Source organism: Podarcis melisellensis, assembly GCF_964234715.1.
Source record: "Podarcis melisellensis genome assembly, chromosome: 2".
Classification (NCBI taxonomy): Eukaryota; Metazoa; Chordata; class Lepidosauria; order Squamata; family Lacertidae; genus Podarcis; species Podarcis melisellensis.
In genome coordinates, this window is record NC_138529.1 from 18,481,746 (window position 1) to 18,500,021 (window position 18,276).

Sequence of the window (18,276 nt, forward strand, 5' to 3'; positions counted from 1 at the left end):
GATCGACAGGTGGATCCCCGGGTAATTGCGGTTGATTGTGTGATCCTTTTTGTCCACGGCCAAAAAAAGGGACAATGAATGTCTATGCTCCCTAGCCCCCTTGTTCTTTCTCTCCTTCACGTCCAGTGAGCGGTCTTTAGGCTTCCTTAGCATTGCGTGTGTATGTTAGCATCCGATGTCCTGCTGAGTGATTTAATCTCCACCCCCCTTTTAAGTACCTGAGCAATTTTCCCAAAAAAAGCTCAACAACTCTGGGCAATGCTCTTCCTACTTCCTACACACACACCATGCACACTCGTCCTCCCTCCAGTGACAATGGGTAGATCAATGTCCCTTTTTACTGGCAGTAGATCGCAGTGTCTTGGGAGTTGGATGTGCCTGCAATAGACTATGAGATGCTTTGCAGATAACTTACTGGTCCAAAATTCTGAGCGCAGTTTTCCTATGTCCGTTCATCCAATAGCCTTCAAACAGGAAAGTGAGGATTGGCCCAAAGATACATCATACAACAAAGCTTTTTCCTTCCACCTTGGCCATGGAAGAAAAAGAAGAAGAGTTTGCATTTGATATCCCGCTTTATCACTACCCGAAGGAGTCTCAAAGCGGCTAACGTTCTCCTTTCCCTTCCTCCCCCACAACAAACACTCTGTGAGGTGAGTGGGAATGAGAGACTTCAGAGAAGTGGGACTAGCCCAAGGTCACCCAGCAGCTGCATGTGGAGGAGCAGAGACGCGAACCCGGTTCCCCAGATTACAAGACTAGCGCTCTTAACCACTACACCACATGGGTGAAGTGCAGGGGAGAAAGATCAGTGTGCGGGACTAGTCTGGAGGAGCGGGGAATCAAACCCGGTTCACCAGATTACGAGTCCACCGCTCTTAACCACTACACCATGCTGGCTCACTGGAGTCACCTGCTGCCACCATGCCCATCATCAAGTGCTCTGCCCACAAACCAGGCATGGTCACCTCAGTTTATAGGCACTGCCTTTGCCAATGGACTAAATAACAGTTCACCTTAAATTATTATTATTATTATTATTATTATTATTATTATTATTATGGGAGTGGTACTGAAAAGTTTTAGTGTACGAAAAAGCAGAATGGGTGAGCTGAAAGAATGTTGAGGTGGCTGTTTCCTTTCGACTTGCTCATGTTTATTTCCAATGCTGTAGGGGTCCAGGAAAACAAGTCTGGGAACAAGGTCTCTATACAAATCGCAGCCACTGCCTCCAATGCACAGGAGCCAGCTTGTTTGGAAACCCTTTCTTTGCCGTGCACCTGTGTGTTTGCTCCAGACTTCCTCCCCGCCACACACACCAGCAACAGCGGCACCATGTGCTTCTACAACCCTGGAAAAAATGCGTCTTGGAGTAAACCAGCCTTTATCCTCAGAATTTGTCAGCTGTTTTAAGGCCCAACGTAATCCTAGGCGTGTTTAGCCAGTAAATGTGTTTATGGCCACCAGCAGAAGCCCTTTTCAGGCATGGCCATCCACACACAGGGGAGTAAGGGCATCGGGCTGTGTAGGGTTGACACCTTCGTTCTTGCAAAAAGGCTGGCCGGGGTAGGGCAGGAAGGTTGCGGTTTTTATTTATTTATTTTCATCTGGCGCTGAAATGACTTCAAAGCAACCCAGTACAATCTATTGCAGCTTAACAGGGTGGCCCCTCTGGAATTTGTCACACACACACACACATGCACACACGAATTTGTAATTCTGTCTGTGCTTGGCTAGTAAAGGTAAAGGGTAAAGGGACCCCTGGCCATTAGGTCCAGTTCCAGTCGTGGCCGACTCTGAGGTTGCGGCGCTCATCTCGCTTTATTGACCAAGGGAGCCGGCATACAGCTTCCAGGTCATGTGGCCAGCATGACTAAGCCGCTTCTGGCGAACCAGAGCAGAGCACGGAAACGCCGTTTACCTTCTCACTGGAGCGATACCTATTTATCTACTTGCACTTTGACGTGCTTTTGAACTGCTAGGTTGGCAGGAGCTGGGACTGAGCAACGGGAGCTCACCCCGTCACAGGGATTTGAACCGCCAACCTTCTGATCAGCAAGTCCTAGGCTCAGTGGTTTAACCCACAGTGCCACCCGTGTCCCGAGAGCTTAAATACGTGACTTTTCGCACCCATGCATTTGCAGAGGATCCCTAACTTGGCAGAGAAAGGGAGAGAGAGAGAGAGAGAGAGAGAAGACCTGAAACACAGGACAAAAGAGTATCAATACAAGTCATATTTTACACTGAAATGCAGGACAGCCCTGTGTTACAAGGTGTGACCGGAAAGTTCAGTGAATGGTCACAGAAATTAGACATCGAGAGATATTTGAACATACATACCTTACAGGAATTCAAAGTAGGCCTCCTCTGATACAATGCACTGTTGACAACTGTCAGGGGCTCAGGAGCAGAGGCACAAGAAAGGGAGGAAATGGAGAGCGAGGGGGAGGAATCCGAAGGAAACGTAAGCGATGACAGTGGTCCGAGGTCTCTGAGTCTTTCCAGCGAATCGGAAGATTCACAGAAAGGGGCTCCCATGGTCAGAGCAAGGGGGGTGCCTAGGGGGACACCCCAGGAAGAAGGGGCCAGAGGGGACTCAGAGAGCAGCAGTTGGAAATCAGGACCAGCTTCCCCACCAGAGCGCAGTAGGGAAGAGGAGTCCCAGGTATCGGGATCAGGCTGCTCACCACCAGCGGGAGGAGATGAGTCAGGATTGGCCACGCCTCCATCGGAGAGCGGGGAAACGGTCAAGAGGAAGGTTGGAGGCTGGGCGCGCGCGCCAAGTTCAAATGTACAGGCGAGCGGCACAGTCGGTAGCCCGGATAGGGAGCCAGGTCCTAAAGCCCGCCGAAAGGAGGGACAGGAGTCAGGGGGGTCAGCGTCAGAAGGGTCCAGAAAGGAGGAGACCCAGGGGGGCAGAAGGACCCAGAGGAGAAAGGAGAGACGGAAGAGGTGGAGTAAGGCTAGAGTCTTAAATTGGTGTACAGGGGGTGGAGACTCAGACGGAGCTTCGCCGATCTAGGTTCTAAGACGTAGAGCTGCACGCTGCGGCTTGGAAATGGAAACTGAACTTCAATAAAGACTTTTGTACATTATTACTGACTAGCGTTGGTCCTCTGTGAGCTGGGACCTAGAGGCAGCTCTGACAACAACGTTCGTAGAACTGTTGGAAACTTCTGGAGAAGACTTCTTTTCATACTGCGTTCAGTTCCCTCGTCACAACAGCTTGGACGTGTGAAATGTTGGGAAATGTGTACCCTTTCAGTGCAGATTTCAGTTTTGTAAAAAGGAAGAAATCCGGTGGGACCAGATTGGGAGAATATGGAGGGTGGGACAACTCAGTAACCTCAGTAACAATTTCACGCGAAACATGCAATTCTTCCGCCATCATTCGGACGGACAAACGCCAATCCCACATCAATAACTCATGAACTCTGTCGACATTTGCCGCCGTTTTGCTCATTGACAGCCCATCTTTGATGGTTTGCTGCCCTTCATGGAAACACTTGGATCATTCATACATTGTCTTTTGAGTTACAGCTTCATCTCTGTATACAGTTGGGAGCATTTCGTGGGTTTCCGATGCCACATACAGGAGTCATTCACCCTACTTTCTGGTCAAACCTTGTATATAGGACAGGTGGTAATAATAATAATAATAATAATAATAATAATAATAATAATAATAATAATAATAATAATTTATTATTTATACCCTGCCCATCTGGCTAGGCTTCCCCAGCCACTCTGGGCGGCTTCCAAAATTTTTTAAAAAATACTGTACTACATCAAACATTAAAAACTTCCCTAAACAGGGCTGCCTTCAGATGTCTTCTAAAAGTCTGGTAGTTGTTGTTCTCTTTGACATCTGGTGGGAGAGCATTCCACAGGGAGGGTGCCACTACCGAGAAGGCCCTCTGCCTGGTTCCCTGTAACTTGGCTTCTCGCAGTGAGGGAACCGCCAGAAGGCCCTCGGTGCTGGACCTCAGTGCTCTGCTTCTTGGCTCCTATCAAGACAGCCTCCATCCCCCAGTAATAATAATAATAATAAATTTTATTTATACCCCGCCCACCCCAGCCACGACCGGGCTCAGGGCAGCTAACACCAGGTATAAAACAATTGATTAAAATACAACTTAACAACAAGATTAAAATACAATATTAAAATGCAGCCTCATTTCAGGAGAAACTCAAACAAAATCTTTTTGGAGATGAAAATGTCAAATCTACACCAAGGCCAACTATCCAGACTGGTCCTACGTGGGCCAGAAAAAAGCCAGGGAAGTCCCCAAATAGGAGTTCCATCACAGAAGGAGAAAGGAAAAAGGAAAGAGGGGGAGGGGATCAAGTTGATTCCAAGCCAGGTGGAACAACTCTGTCTTACAGGCCCTGCGGAAAGAAATCAGATCCCGCAGGGCCTTAGTCTCATGAGACAGAGAGTTCCACCAGGCAGGAGCCAGTGTTGAAAAGGCCCTGGCTCTGGTTGAGGCTAATCTGACTTCCTTAGGGCCCAGGACCTCTAGGGTGTTGCTATTTATGGACCTTAAGGTCTTCCGTGGGACAAGACATTCATGCATTGATGTAGATGTTTGCCTTTGTATGTACACTGCACAGACGCTGACCCTTTGCAGATATGCACATCAGTGCATGAGCATTCGGGACCAGGGCATGTGCGACACAGATCAAGGGCTGTGTCAGGGAAAGTGCCCCTGCTCCCCATCCATTTGTTTAGCCCTGTGCATCTGAAAAGGCTCACTACTGCCATCTGCTTTGGCGGACACAACACTCATAGACGGGGTAGGATTGCACAATACCAAAAGAGGTTTTATTCCCAAAACAGCCCAACAATGGAAAGAGTCAGTGTGCAGGGAATAGTAACCAACTGTTGGGGGGCAGGGAATGGTGTGGTTGGAATTATTGAGCAATCAGCACTTCGCTCTGCAACATTTTGTTGCCGATCCCATTTCTAGTTGTCCTTTTTCACTAACAGGTCACTTTTCAACACATTGGGCAGGGTCCCCCCCCCTCCTCTTGTGTCTTTGCACACTTATTATTCAGCAATGACCACTTTAGTACCTTTGCCAAAAGATGGACCTTTCACACCAAAACCCAGTTTGAAACGCTGCAAACTCCAACCCAGCTCAGCTCAAAAGACTTCACAGCTCCACCTACAGATTTAAGCAACTGATTCTATGTATCCCTTTTTCTGTCAATTTGGTGGTAATGTAAAAATCCCAGAGCCTTTCTTTTTTAAAAAAAAAAAAATAGAGATAAGTCACTTTGAAAACATTTCCCCAGTGGGTTGGACACTTTATATATATATATATATATATATATATATATATATATATATATATATATATATATATATATATATATATATATTATTTTTATTTTTTTAAAAAAGGAGGAAGCTTGAAAGTTGCTTCATTTATTTGTAGTTTGCATCCTTGTGAGACTTACAATGAGCTTAGGGAATTATTATCCAGTATTTCTGCAAGATGAAGGCTGAGCAGAGCCAGCTAGCTAATGAATCAACCATAAAAATTGCCTCCTTCGTAGATCTTCAAAGGGATGCAGAAAGAAAACAAACAGCACCGCACCCCTCCAGGGGCAGCCGCAACTAAACATGAGAACCGTCCTTTTGTGAGGCCTCATGGGGCGAAGAGAACATCCATTCCGACCTCTTCCCCCTCCACTTTTAGGTTTGTTGGTAGGCCATAGGAGCAATTTGGCAAGCATGGGGGGGGGCTGTAGGAGGGGGAGAGGACACAGCCACACAGCAACACCAGACTCCACTTTGTTTGAAAGCAGCATAAATCCTGCGTACCTCCTACAAAGTCTCCAAGTGTCAACGCAGGATTTAAACTGGGGATGAGCGCTGTTACCACAAGCTCGTCTTTTGTGTACATCAATGCCGGGGATTCACAAAGAAGCCACACAGAGGCGTCTTCATGCGAGTGACAAGGAAAGGGATGACTTCTAATGCCGACAAAGGAAGAACAATCACTGTTAAATACAAGCAACACAGTTGAAGATCCCTATTTTCCAGCGACAGCCCCGGGTTTACAGAAGCCGTCCCCCACTTTCTGATTTGATGCTGGAATGTCTAGAATATCTAGAATACAGTGGTACCTTGGGTTACATATGCTTCAGGTTACAGACGCTTCAGGTTACACACTCCGCTAACCCAGAAATATTACCTCGGGTTAAGAACTTTGCTTCAGGACAAGAACAGAAATTGTGCTCCAGCAGCGCTGCTGCAGCAGGAGGCCCCATTAGCTAAAGTGGTGCTTCAGGTTAAGAACAGTTTCAGGTTAAGAACAGACCTCCGGAACGAATTAAGTACTTAACCCGAGGTACCACTGTATATAGAAACTGACGGGACTGACAGGTAAACACTAATTCAGATCTGATGACGGATCGTTTCCTCCATTATATCAAAGACCGCAAGCTAGTTGATTTAGGCCAGGATATTACCATGAAGCATTGTATAGCTTCACCATCCAAAAAAGGGGAATGGCCAGTGATTGTGGTTAGGAGGAATATTTGCCTTGCTTTGCCTAACAGTGGGGCTGGACCTGGCTAGTAAACCACATTGGCTGTCTGTCTTCTAGTGCCCCATAGGGTTGCCGTATTTCAAAAAGTGAAAATCCAGACACAAAAGGTAAGCTTTTTGGGGCAAAGATGCTGAGCTTCTGGGCGTATGGCAACCCGATGCTACCGTGAGTTTCATAGAATCATAGAATCATAGAGTTGGAAGAGACCACAAGGGCCATCGAGTCCAACCCCCTGCCAAGCAGGAAACACCATCAGAGCACTCCTGACATATGGTTGTCAAGCCTCTGCTTAAAGACCTCCAAAGAAGGAGACTCCACCACACTCCTTGGCAGCAAATTCCTCTGTCGAACAGCTCTTACTGTCAGGAAGTTCTTCCTAATGTTTAGGTGGAATCTTCTTTCTTGTAGTTTGGATCCATTGCTCCGTGTCCGCTTCTCTGGAGCAGCAGAAAACAACCTTTCTCCCTCCTCTATGTGACATCCTTTTATATATTTGAACATGGCTATAATATCACCCCTTAACCTCCTCTTCTCCAGGCTAAACATGCCCAGCTCCCTTAGCCGTTCCTCATAAGGCATCGTTTCCAGGCCTTTGACCATTTTGGTTGCCCTCCTCTGGACACGTTCCAGTTTGTCAGTGTCCTTCTTGAACTGTGGTGCCCAGAACTGGACACAGTACTCCAGGTGAGGTCTGACCAGAGCAGAATACAGTGGCACTATTACTTCCCTTGATCTAGATCTAGTTTCACCTTCCCCTTCCAAATTGCATGCTCCTACTTTTGAAAATCACAAAACTAGCACCCACCAGCTCCCCAATTTCATGAGGCCATGAAATTGAGGAAGGGGTCATTTCAACCCAGCCCTCTTTTAAGAGCATTTGCTATGGTTGGGGTTTTACTAACCACATCATAACTCCAGAAATGCTATCAACATAGGGCAAACTACTTTTTCAAAGGAGGGGCAAATTGTGCCTTTGGCATTCATACCTAATCATCTAATCTTCCTTGCTGTATTATACTGTATTATTTTAATTAGTGTTTCTATAGTTGTTTTGATTTTGTGTGGAGTGCCCTACCTGGGTGGATGGAGCAGCCAAGTAATTCCGTGGTCCCCGAGAGGGGGCAATGACAATAAAGATGATATTATTATTATTATTATTATTATTATTATTATTATTATTATTACCTAAGATGTTTAAGGAATGGGGGGTGGACACTGAACTGACCAGATGTGCAGATGTTATTGAGCCATAATCACACGTGGTCAAAAACACTGGAAAGGGTAGCTGTCCTCTCCACATGGCAAGTCAGGAAACCATAACTGGGTCTAGCTATACAATCAGGGCCATTTCCCTGATTGGTTGGCTCATATGTGACATTTACTCAAGTGAATGAGATGTCTAAAGGGGGGGGAGGCCATATATTCATGGGAGAACACCTGTTTTGCATGCAGGTTCAATCCCAGGCAACAGAGACCTTGGAGTGTCACTGCCAGTGTGTGTGGGCAGTACTGAGAGAAAAGGACCAGTGGTCCGGAAACAATAATGGGATATCAGCTCCGCCCAAGGCATGATGGAGAACAACAACAACCAGGAAAAGATAGACATAACATTTTACAAGGACAGGAAGAAACACCACGGACAGAATAATTGCCACACACAAAAAGAACAAGGATATAGTTTGAGTGCCTCACTTGTAGTTTTATAAATCATTTGATGTGTCAACATGAATACAAGTTATTAATATTGTTGTTGTATAAGGGATTATTATTTTGACCAGAATGTATTTGAAATTAATAAGATTTTGGAAAGCAGAAATAAAATAATCAAACCATCAATTCTAGCATGCGGGAAACCACCTAAATCATATAATTTGGTATTCTAACAATTGGTTTTAGTAATTATATGATAATTTGGAATTGTTATAATGAGGCTATTCTTGGATTGAAATTGAAAATTAATTAAAAAAAATTATTATTTTTTAAAAAGGAGGACCAGTGGTCTGCTTTGGTATAGGTAACGGTAAAGGACCCCTGGATGGTTAAGTCCAGTCAAAGGCAACTATGGGGTTGCGGCACTCATCTCGCTTTCAGGCCGAGGGAGCCGGCGTTTGTCCATAGAGAGTTTCCAGGTCATGTGGCCAACATGACTAAACCGTTCTGATGCAAGGGAACACCGTGATAGAAACCAGAGCACACAGAAACTCCTTTTGAGAGCCAGTGTGGTGTAGTGGTTAAGAGCGGTAGACTCGTAATCTGGGGAACCGGGTTCGTGTCTCTGCTCCTCCACATGCAGCTGCTGGGTGACCTTGGGCCAGTCACACTTCTCTGAAGTCTCTCAGCCCCACTCACCTCACAGAGTGTTTGTTGTGGGGGAGGAAGGGAAAGGAGAATGTTAGCCACTTTGAGACTCCTTCAGGTAGTGATAAAGTGGGATATCAAATCCAAACTCTTCTTCTTCTTTTACCTTCCCGTCAGAGCGGTACCTATTTATCTACTTGCACTGGCCTGCTTTCGAATGGCTAGGTTGGCAGGAGCTGGGAGAGAGCGACGGGAACTCACTCCATCACGGGGATTCGAACCACCAACCTTCTGATCAGCAAGCCCAAGAGGCTCAGTGGTTTAGAACACAGCACCACCAGCCCCCTATGTAGTATGGAAGCGGGTGCTTTCTCGCTACAGGCCTGGTCCCTGGTCCTCTTTGCCGAGCCTGCATCCCTGCATAGGGATGCTGCTGTGAAAGAAAGTACGGCTGTGTGGACCCGTGTGGTGCAGGACGTTTCGTCTCTTCGCCCTCCCTGCTTCTGAATGTCAGCTTGTTCTCTTCCCAAAGTACTCCTTGCTGGTCACACAGGCATATTTGCGAGTGACCTACTTGGTTCGTTTTGCCGGTGTGGTTTCCGCAAAAATGTCTGGGGCGGGCTGATCTTTGCTCAATAGCGTTGCCTCTTTCGCAGGCCTCCCCCTGCCAAGACCTTGTCAGCCTTTGGCTTCCACAAAAGCTCAGGAGAGCCTCACGGCCAGCGGCCCGGCTTGGCGGCCCACCGAGCTTTGGAGGCAGACTGTGTGCCGATTGTCAGGGCTACTTGCCTGGCCGAACCCAGCTCATCAACAGCACTTTGTCGAGCCGCAGCTTAACATGTAAGCCGCTGAAGTATCTATTCAGCACAGGGCCTGCCAAGCTGAGCGGCCCAGGCATATTTTCGCCGGGAAATATGCAGCTCGACTTGTGGCAGTCGCTGGAGGACCTGAGCTGCAATCAACATCGACACCACAAGGACACAATATTTTCTCTCCTGATTACAACATGCTCATTTATTTTGGAATTCCTCAGCTGCCTGAAGACTGCAGGGCAGTGACAGTGGCGGAGCTGTCTGGGTGCCAAAGAAAAGAAAGGGAGCTGTATGCTCACGCCTGTTCGGCTAGAAAGTAGGGAGAAGGCGAAGGGAGCTGTTTAGAAGAGTACCTTCCAACAGACACTTTCAAGCTGGCCCGTGGATCTGTCCTGATGACAATGGCTCCAAATACAGCAGAATGCCAGTATTAGAAAGAGCAAAGGGAGATGTGTGGATCTTGAAAGACAAAGACGACATGGGGTGATAAAGGAACTGGGCCATGTTTTGGAAAAGAGGGTGCAACCGTACATTCTAGAGTCAGCACAGAGGGCTGTATTTATGTTCCTAAACTGAAATCCCCAAGAAAAGCCAACGACGGGGAAAAGGGGCAGCTTATTCTGCGTCTCCTAGAAGGCCTCACTGAGGGCAAGCTTGGGTGGTGGGAAAGACTGGTTCCCTGAGGAACAAAGGGGGCAGAGGCCCATAGAAATCTCTACCCCAGCCTTTGCCAACTTGGAGTCCTCGAAGATGTTTTGGACCACAATTCCTCACCCACCCCCAAACACTCAGTCATGTAAAGGTGTGCAGAACAACCCCAATGAAGAAGCTAACAAGTGGTTAAAAGGTAAATGGACCCCTGACCATTAGGTCCAGTCGTGGCCGACTCTGGGGTTGCGGTGCTCATCTCGCTTTACTAGTCGAGGGGGCCAGCATACAGCTTCCAGGTCATGTGGCCAGCATGACTAAGCCGCTTCTGGCGAACCAGAGCAGCGCACGGAAACGCTGTTTACCTTCCCGCCGGAGCGGTACCTATTTATCTACTTGCACTTTGACGTGCTTTTGAACTGCTAGGTTGGCAGGAGCTGGGACCGAACAACGGGAGCTCACCCCGTCGCGGGGATTCGAACCGCCGACCTTCTGATCGGCAAGCCCTATGCTCAGTGGTTTAACTCACAGCGCCACCCATTACTCAGACATTATTGCTGGTTGCAAAGGGGCCCCAAAGCAGCTCAAACTTTGGGGGCCCAAAAATGCAAGTCCGCCACTGGGGTAGAAGGAGCTGAGTGTAGGAAATAGGAAAGGTTGACGAACAACATGAGCAGGGGCACAGCCCAGCCCCTTGATTATTTATACTTCTTTTTTATTTCTGTAAGTTGCCTTTGGTTGCTTTGAGAACGCTAACTGAAACTGCATGCAAACCATACATTCAAAGCACATGAGTTCCTCCATTGAATCCTGGGAACTAGAGTTTCCCCCTCAACGGAGCTACTATTCCCAGCAACCTTAGCAACCTACAGTTCCCAGGATTCCTTGGTGGGAGATTTAAATTTATGGCTTGTACGCAGCCTGTTGAAATAAATTTGCAAAATGCCTGATCGCTGCAGACCTCCCTGTTAACTCCCTCCATTTGAAGCTAGAGGTGAAATCCAGAGGAACACCAATGTTAATAATAATGATCTCAAACAGCAATGAACTTTTTTTGGGGGGGTGGAACCATCTAGCTTCTCCAGCAACCTTTCAACTTTTAAGGATAGAGGTGGGAACCCCAGGTTGGAATCTGGCAAGTTTGCATCACTGCAAGGGCAGTCAAACCACGCTGCAGTCTCTCAGAAGATAAACCCAAGGGAAGGAGACTTTCTTACAGCATAGGCATCCCTGCTATTTACCCCTGAGGCTGAGATAAGGACCCATGGCAAATCCTATGGCTTGGAGTGCCTATTAAGCAGGGTTAACAACATCCAATTTAAAAGGACTTACCTAATACAGCTTCTGACTTTAGACTGTAGCACAAAGAGTCTCCACAGATAAGACTAAAGAGATCACCTAAATTATCATTGACCTTAACATTTTATACACCCTGATTTTATACAGTTGGGCTGAATGAGGTCTTTAGAAGGAGGGAGAAAGGATGGCAGTCTGATGGTCTAGGGAAAAAGGGCAAAGGGAAAGAAGAAACACTTGACATTTGGGTGCGGTGGCTTAGTGATCTGGAATAAAGGAAAAGAAGCAAAGAAGATTGATTGTAAATAGGCTCTTCCCTGGAAATATGCAGTATCAGAAAGAAAGACCTTCCATGGTAAGATCATTCAGCCGTTTGCATATGTAAGGACAGCAGCTAGGATTATTTATGGACAAACATGGAAGGAAGAAGCAGTTTTCACCAAAGAAGAACGATGAGTAAGTTGATGGACTGTGTGGAATCAGCAAAGCTAACAGCTAAAATAAGAGGACCTAATGATGATTGTTTTCTGGAAGAATGGAAGCCTTCTTGAGCTATTTAAAGAAATATTATAGTACAGTGGTACCTCGGGTTAAGTACTTAATTTGTTCCGGAGGTCCGTACTTAACCTGAAACTGTTCTTAACCTGAAGCACCACTTTAGCTAATGGGGCCTCCTGCTGCCGCCGCACTGCCTGAGCATGATTTCTGGTCTCATCCTGAAGCAAAGTTCTTAACCTGAAGCACTATTTCTGGGTTAGCGGAGTCTGTAACCTGAAGCGTATGTAACCCGAGGTACCACTGTATGATGAATTCATGAGCAGGATCTGAACCATGAGCAACAGAAGGTATTAAAGATTATTGTATTATGGTCATGATATAAGAGAGAGAAGACAGGGAGGGCAGCGAGGGAGATAATTTTTTTTAAAAAAAAAACACCATTAGAAATTAGGATGGGAAGTTGACAAAACAAAAGAAAAAATATTATGTTTTGGAATGCATATGTGACATTTTTGAAAATTTAATAAAATATAATTGGGGTAAGGAAGAAGAAAGAAGGACGTTGCATGGTTAGGACTTTGAAAAGCTGTGATCATTGCTTAAACATTTCAAAATAACTGCAACAAGGTAGCAAAGAGGAATGTGCCTTTGGTGTGACTGCCATAATCATGGGCTTATTGAGAAGTCCGTCACTGTGCAGAACTACTGGAGGTTGCCAGAGATTTGGGTGCATTCAGATGGTTCATTGAGATATCTCAAACTGGTGGTTCGCAACAGGGCTGGGCTTTTATTAACTTCCCAGATTGTCCACCGAAAGGGTCAATCTGGATGAAATGTGTGGAGGGATGGAATACAGCCTGGAACTGTACTGACAAGGTTGCTGTGAGGTTGCTGCATGTTCTGGAGGAATTCATCACCTCTGAAACATGAATGGGTAAGGCATTTTGTTGTTGTTGTTTAGTCGTTTAGTCATGTCCGACTCTTTGTGACCCCATGGACCAGAGCACGCCAGGCACTTCTGTCTTCCACTGCCTGCCACAGTTTGGTCAAATTCATGCTGGTCGCTTCGAGAACACTATCCAACCATCTCGTCCTCTGTTGTCCCCTTCTTCTTGGGCCCTCCATCTTTCCCAGCATCAGGGTCTATTCCAGGGAGTCTTCTCTTCTCGTGAGGTGGCCAAAGTATTGGAGCCGCAGCTTCAAGATCTGTCCTTCCAGTGAGCATTCATGGTCCCCTACAAATGACATCCTTGGCTAATGGATTAAGGGTGGGAGAATCTGTCCATTTTGGTTTCTCCCAGTTGCTCATCTTTCCAGTCTTAAATTGAGCTCTTCAAATTTCCACATCAGTTTTCCATACATCTACTTTTTAAAGTTCCCCATGAAAATTCATTGCAGGTTTTTACACAACAGTATTCCTTCCTAAAATGCATGTTATTATTTTCACAAATGTGTGCATTTTTAAAAATATACCCTTTTCCCTCGTATGTACATTTTTGTGCACAATACTTGACTGGAGACCTCATGCTGCCAAATTTGGAAAACTTTGAAGCGTGACCCTGTTTTGATTCACATTAAAATGCAAGTTGAATGGAAATTGCCCCACCCCACCGCTTTGCCCACAGATAAACATTTAGGGGATGGTGGGGCTTACAAGCAAGCCTTAGGCATACCCTCCTCATTTGTCTTAAAAACTAAAACTGGCCACTGGCTGCAAACGCAGAAAAACTGAAACAATTCCAATTTTAACATGCCATTCGTATCTTCGGAGACTTGAGGGCAGGAACTGGGACGGCTTCTGTGAATCTGGGACTGTCCCCGGAAAATAGGGACACTTGGAGTAGGGCTGCCAGATGTCCCCGGTTCCCAGGGACAGTCCCCAGATTTGTAAATCTGTCCCCGGGCAAATTCCGTCCCTGGAATGTCCCCAGATTTGCAAATCTGTCCCCAGGAAACGTAGCAGCAGCAGCCTCAGCAGCTACAGCTGCCGTGGCACCCGCCATTTTTCCTTGCCGTTTTTCTTGTGTGCAACACATCATATGGGGACTTCTGGAGAGGAAAAATGGCGGGCGCCATGGCAGCGAGCAGCTAGCAGCTCCTGAAGCAAGCCAGAGCCAACTGCGCTACCAGGCTGGCTCCAGGCTGCTGAGTGTTGCTGCCACCGCCACTGCCGAAGAGGAACCGGGGTAGAGATCTCCTGCCTCTTCCTCCCTTTGTTTTGACTGATCGGGGGAAGGCTTGGGAGTCACAGGCTGTGGCGTAGCGTGGGGGGTGCAGGGGGGGCCGGCCACACCGGGTGCAACATCGGGGGGTGCGCTCGCACTCGCAGCTCTCTGCCCCTACCTGGCTCACTCAGGGTTAGGGGGCGCAAATTACTTGCCTTGCCCCGGGTGCTGACAACCCACGCTATGCCACTGGTCACAGGTGGGCGGTGCGCCATTACCCAGTTTTTTTAAACTCTGAGCATTTATGTTTCACAGGGTGCAAAAGAAGGGCTTTGCACCTTGCCTGGCAGAGAAACCACACACCTTGCACCCCTCCTGGGCAACGGCCACCTGCCCGTGACTCCCGAACCTCCCCCAATCTGTCAAAACAAAGGGGGCAGGAGATCAGGGAAGGCTCAGGAGTCACGGGTGGGCAGCGCACCATTGCCCAGTTTTTAAAAAACTATGCGCATTTATGTTTCACAGGGTGCGAAATCTTTATAAGGGCTTTGCATCTTTATGCAATATGCATGTGTGCTTGGGTCCAGGGTCCTTTGCCTCACCATCCCCACTACTGACTCCCTGTTGCTACTCAGCTTCAAAATATAATAATAATAATAATAATAATAATAATAATAATAATAATAATAAAGTGTCCCCGGATTCATTGAAAAAAAAATCTGGTAACCATAACTTGGAGGGTCTGGCCCGTCTAAAAAGGCGTCGCGTCTTTTCCAGGGAGTGTGTGTGTGTGTGTGTGTGTGTTGTGTGCACGCGCAGGGTGGCCCTAGCAGAAACTCTTCCAGTGACAAAAGTGGCGGGGGGGGGGTGGCGCTTTGCTGGACGAAGAGAGAAAGGGGGTGGGGGGTTTGGGAGTCTCTCCCATTTGCAATTTAACTACCCCCTACGTGCCTGCTAATTGATTCCTTTCACTGTATGGCGCGGGGTGGGGGAGAGATTCGAAACACGGGATTTGACGCGGAGACGGAGGAGGAGAGGAGACTCCCCCGATTTGGCACGCTTGCTAAATCCCCCCCCCCCTTCTACCCCTTTGCTTTCATTTAAGTGGGAATCGAGACACGGGGGTGCAGGCGGTTCCCTGGGGAGAGCGAAGCAGGGGGAGGGGCGCCCCGTCTAAGAGAGAGAGAGGAGCGAGAGAGGGGGTGGGATTTATAGAGTGGATTCCCGCGGCTCGGCTCCACACACTGAAATATTGTCCTCCGTCTCCATGACATAAACACAGGGGCAAGCCTGTGATCCTGGCGCCAACTTCAGCGAGGGGGAATGTGAATGAAAAAGAGATGGAGAGTTCGAAATGCGGGGGGGGGGGGGAGAGGAGGAGGCGGGGGAGGGAGGGAGGGAGGGAGAAGGCGCTACTGTAATTAGAAATAAATCCCTCCCCCTCATCCTCCGTCCTCCTCCCCCCCCCCCGGCGCAGTCCTTTCGTTCTCATGGCTTACTTAGCAGAGCAAATAGTCTGGGATGCTGTACAAATAAGTCCCAGATTAGTTACTGACAGATCTACCAAGAGGCGGCTAATGGAATAATGACGGAAGGAAAGCTTTTTAAGGTAATCGCCCAAGACGTCCCCGCGTTTCACAACTGGGGCTGCTCCGACTCTCTGCCCCTTTGCTCCGCCGCCCCCACCCACTCCGTCATTCGCCAGCTTAAAAAGAAGCGAAGACCCAGAAAACCCTCCATCCTCGTCCCCAAAGATTGGGGGTGATCGAGCACAATCTGGGAGCTGCTTCTTTTTGCAGGGTGATCTTAAAAAAAACCACCACACACACCCATAACAGCCCTATGTTGATCTATGTCATGGGTAGGCAAACTAAGTAAGGCCCAGGGGCCGGATCCAGCCCAATCGCCTTCTATATCTGGCCCGTGGACTGTCCGGGAATCAGCGTGTTTTTCCATGAGTAGAATGTGTCCTTTTATTTAAAATGCATCTCTGGGTTATTTGTGGGGCATAGGACTTTGTTCACACACACACACCCGCCAAAAAAAAATATATTCTGCCCCCCACAAGGTCTGAGGGACAGTGGACCGGCCCCATGCTGAAAAAGTTTGCTGACCCCTGATCTATGTTTACTCGGGAGTCGGTGCGACTGAGGTCAGGGATGCTTTGTTTTCTTGTAGGGCTGGACTATTCAGGATATTTCCAAGGCAGGCAGGGAGGCCGCAGTCTGACAGCGCTCTTCCTTGAGAGTAAGAGGAAAAAGTCGCTGCTGCCCAGACAGCATGCATAGGAGTGGCTCACACTCTGATCAGCCCTGCCTGAAGAAAGTGAGACACCACCAGAAGGATCATCTAGTCCAATCAACAGCTGTCCCATACGGGATCGAACCTGCAACATTGGCATCATCAGCACCATGCCGTAACCACCTGAGCTATGCCTAAGCAACTTCTACAGTGCAGGATTGTGGCCTGAAGCAATCAGGTGGAATTGGGCGAATCCATATAAAATGAACAGGTGATGGTTTGCCATCCGCCATCATTTTCACCAGGCTGGCTTGATCGTTCAGCATATGGCAGAATATATATTGGTTCCAGTGATGCAACACATCCACTGATAGGGAATCATGGAGAAAGGAGCTGCAGGCTTTGGCCACCACCAGCCTCCAAAAAACCTCCACACTTCATCAGAAGGTGCAGGCAATTATACAATTGTTGACTCTGTTCAGGCCTCTGTATGCTAGCAAAGCTAGCAGGCAAACCCCTCCTCCCTATACACACACATACATTCATAACCCTGAATAGGTCACATGAATAGTGGTATTGTAATGCACCACCAACAGCTGTACTTTAGCCATCTTTACCTGTGTCCAAGGAGGTTCCTAGCCAGGTGAGTGTGCCTGTGAGATTGCTGCCTCGGGCTTTTTGCCAGGTGTTGTGAGGGTGGTGCTGAAGCTTCTGGCACTGATGGGCTGACCCGACACCTTCGAATCATAGGATTTTAGAGCTGGAAGGTATCTCAAGGGTCACCTAGCCCACTGCAGGAATCTCAGCTAGAGCATCCATGACAAATGGCCATTCAACTTCTGCTTAAAAAGCTCCAAGGAGAGAGATTTCACCACCTCTCGTGGGAGTCCGTTCCACTATCGAACAGCTCTTACTGTCAGAAGGTTTTTCTCGAATGTTAAGTTGGAATCTCCTTTCTTGTAACTTGAAGCCATGGGTTCGAGTCCTACCCTCCTGAGCAGGAGAAAATGAGCTTGCTCTCCCTCTTCCATGTGACAGCCCTTGAGATATTTGAAGATGGCTATCGCATCTCCTCTCAGTCTCCTCTTTCTTTCCAGAACAGAGCTTTCCCGACTTTTCCATGTCGGTGACACACTTCTTAGACATGCATCATTTTGCGACACATTGATTCGGTTTTGCTAGCAAGCCGGAGGTTGAATTAATCCCTTTCCTTTGCACAGGGAGCATTTGCATGAGACACCGATAATAATAATAATATAATAAGAATATAATAAGAATATAATAATATAATAATTTATTATTTGTACCCCGCCCATCTGGCTGGGTTTCCCAGCCACTCTGGGCGGCTTCCAACAAAGATTAAAAATACATTAAAATGTCACACATTAAAAACTTCCCTGAACAGGGCTGCCTTCAGATGCCTTCTGAATGTCAGGTAGTTGTTTATTTCCTTGATATCTGATACAAGGGCGTTCCACAGGGCGGGCGCGTCTACCGAGAAGGCCCTCTGCCTGCTTCTCCATACCTTGGCTTCTTGCAGTGAGGGACCCGCCAGAAGGCCCTCGGCGCTGGATCTCAGTGTCTGGACTGAACGATGGGGGTGGAGATACCCCTTCAGGTATACTGGGCCGAGGCCGTTGAGGGCTTTAAAGGTCAGCACCAACACTTTGAATTGTGCTCGGAAACGTACTAGGAGCCAATGGAGGTCTTTCAGGACCTGTGTTGCTGTTTCAGGACCTGTCTTGGCGGCCACTCCCA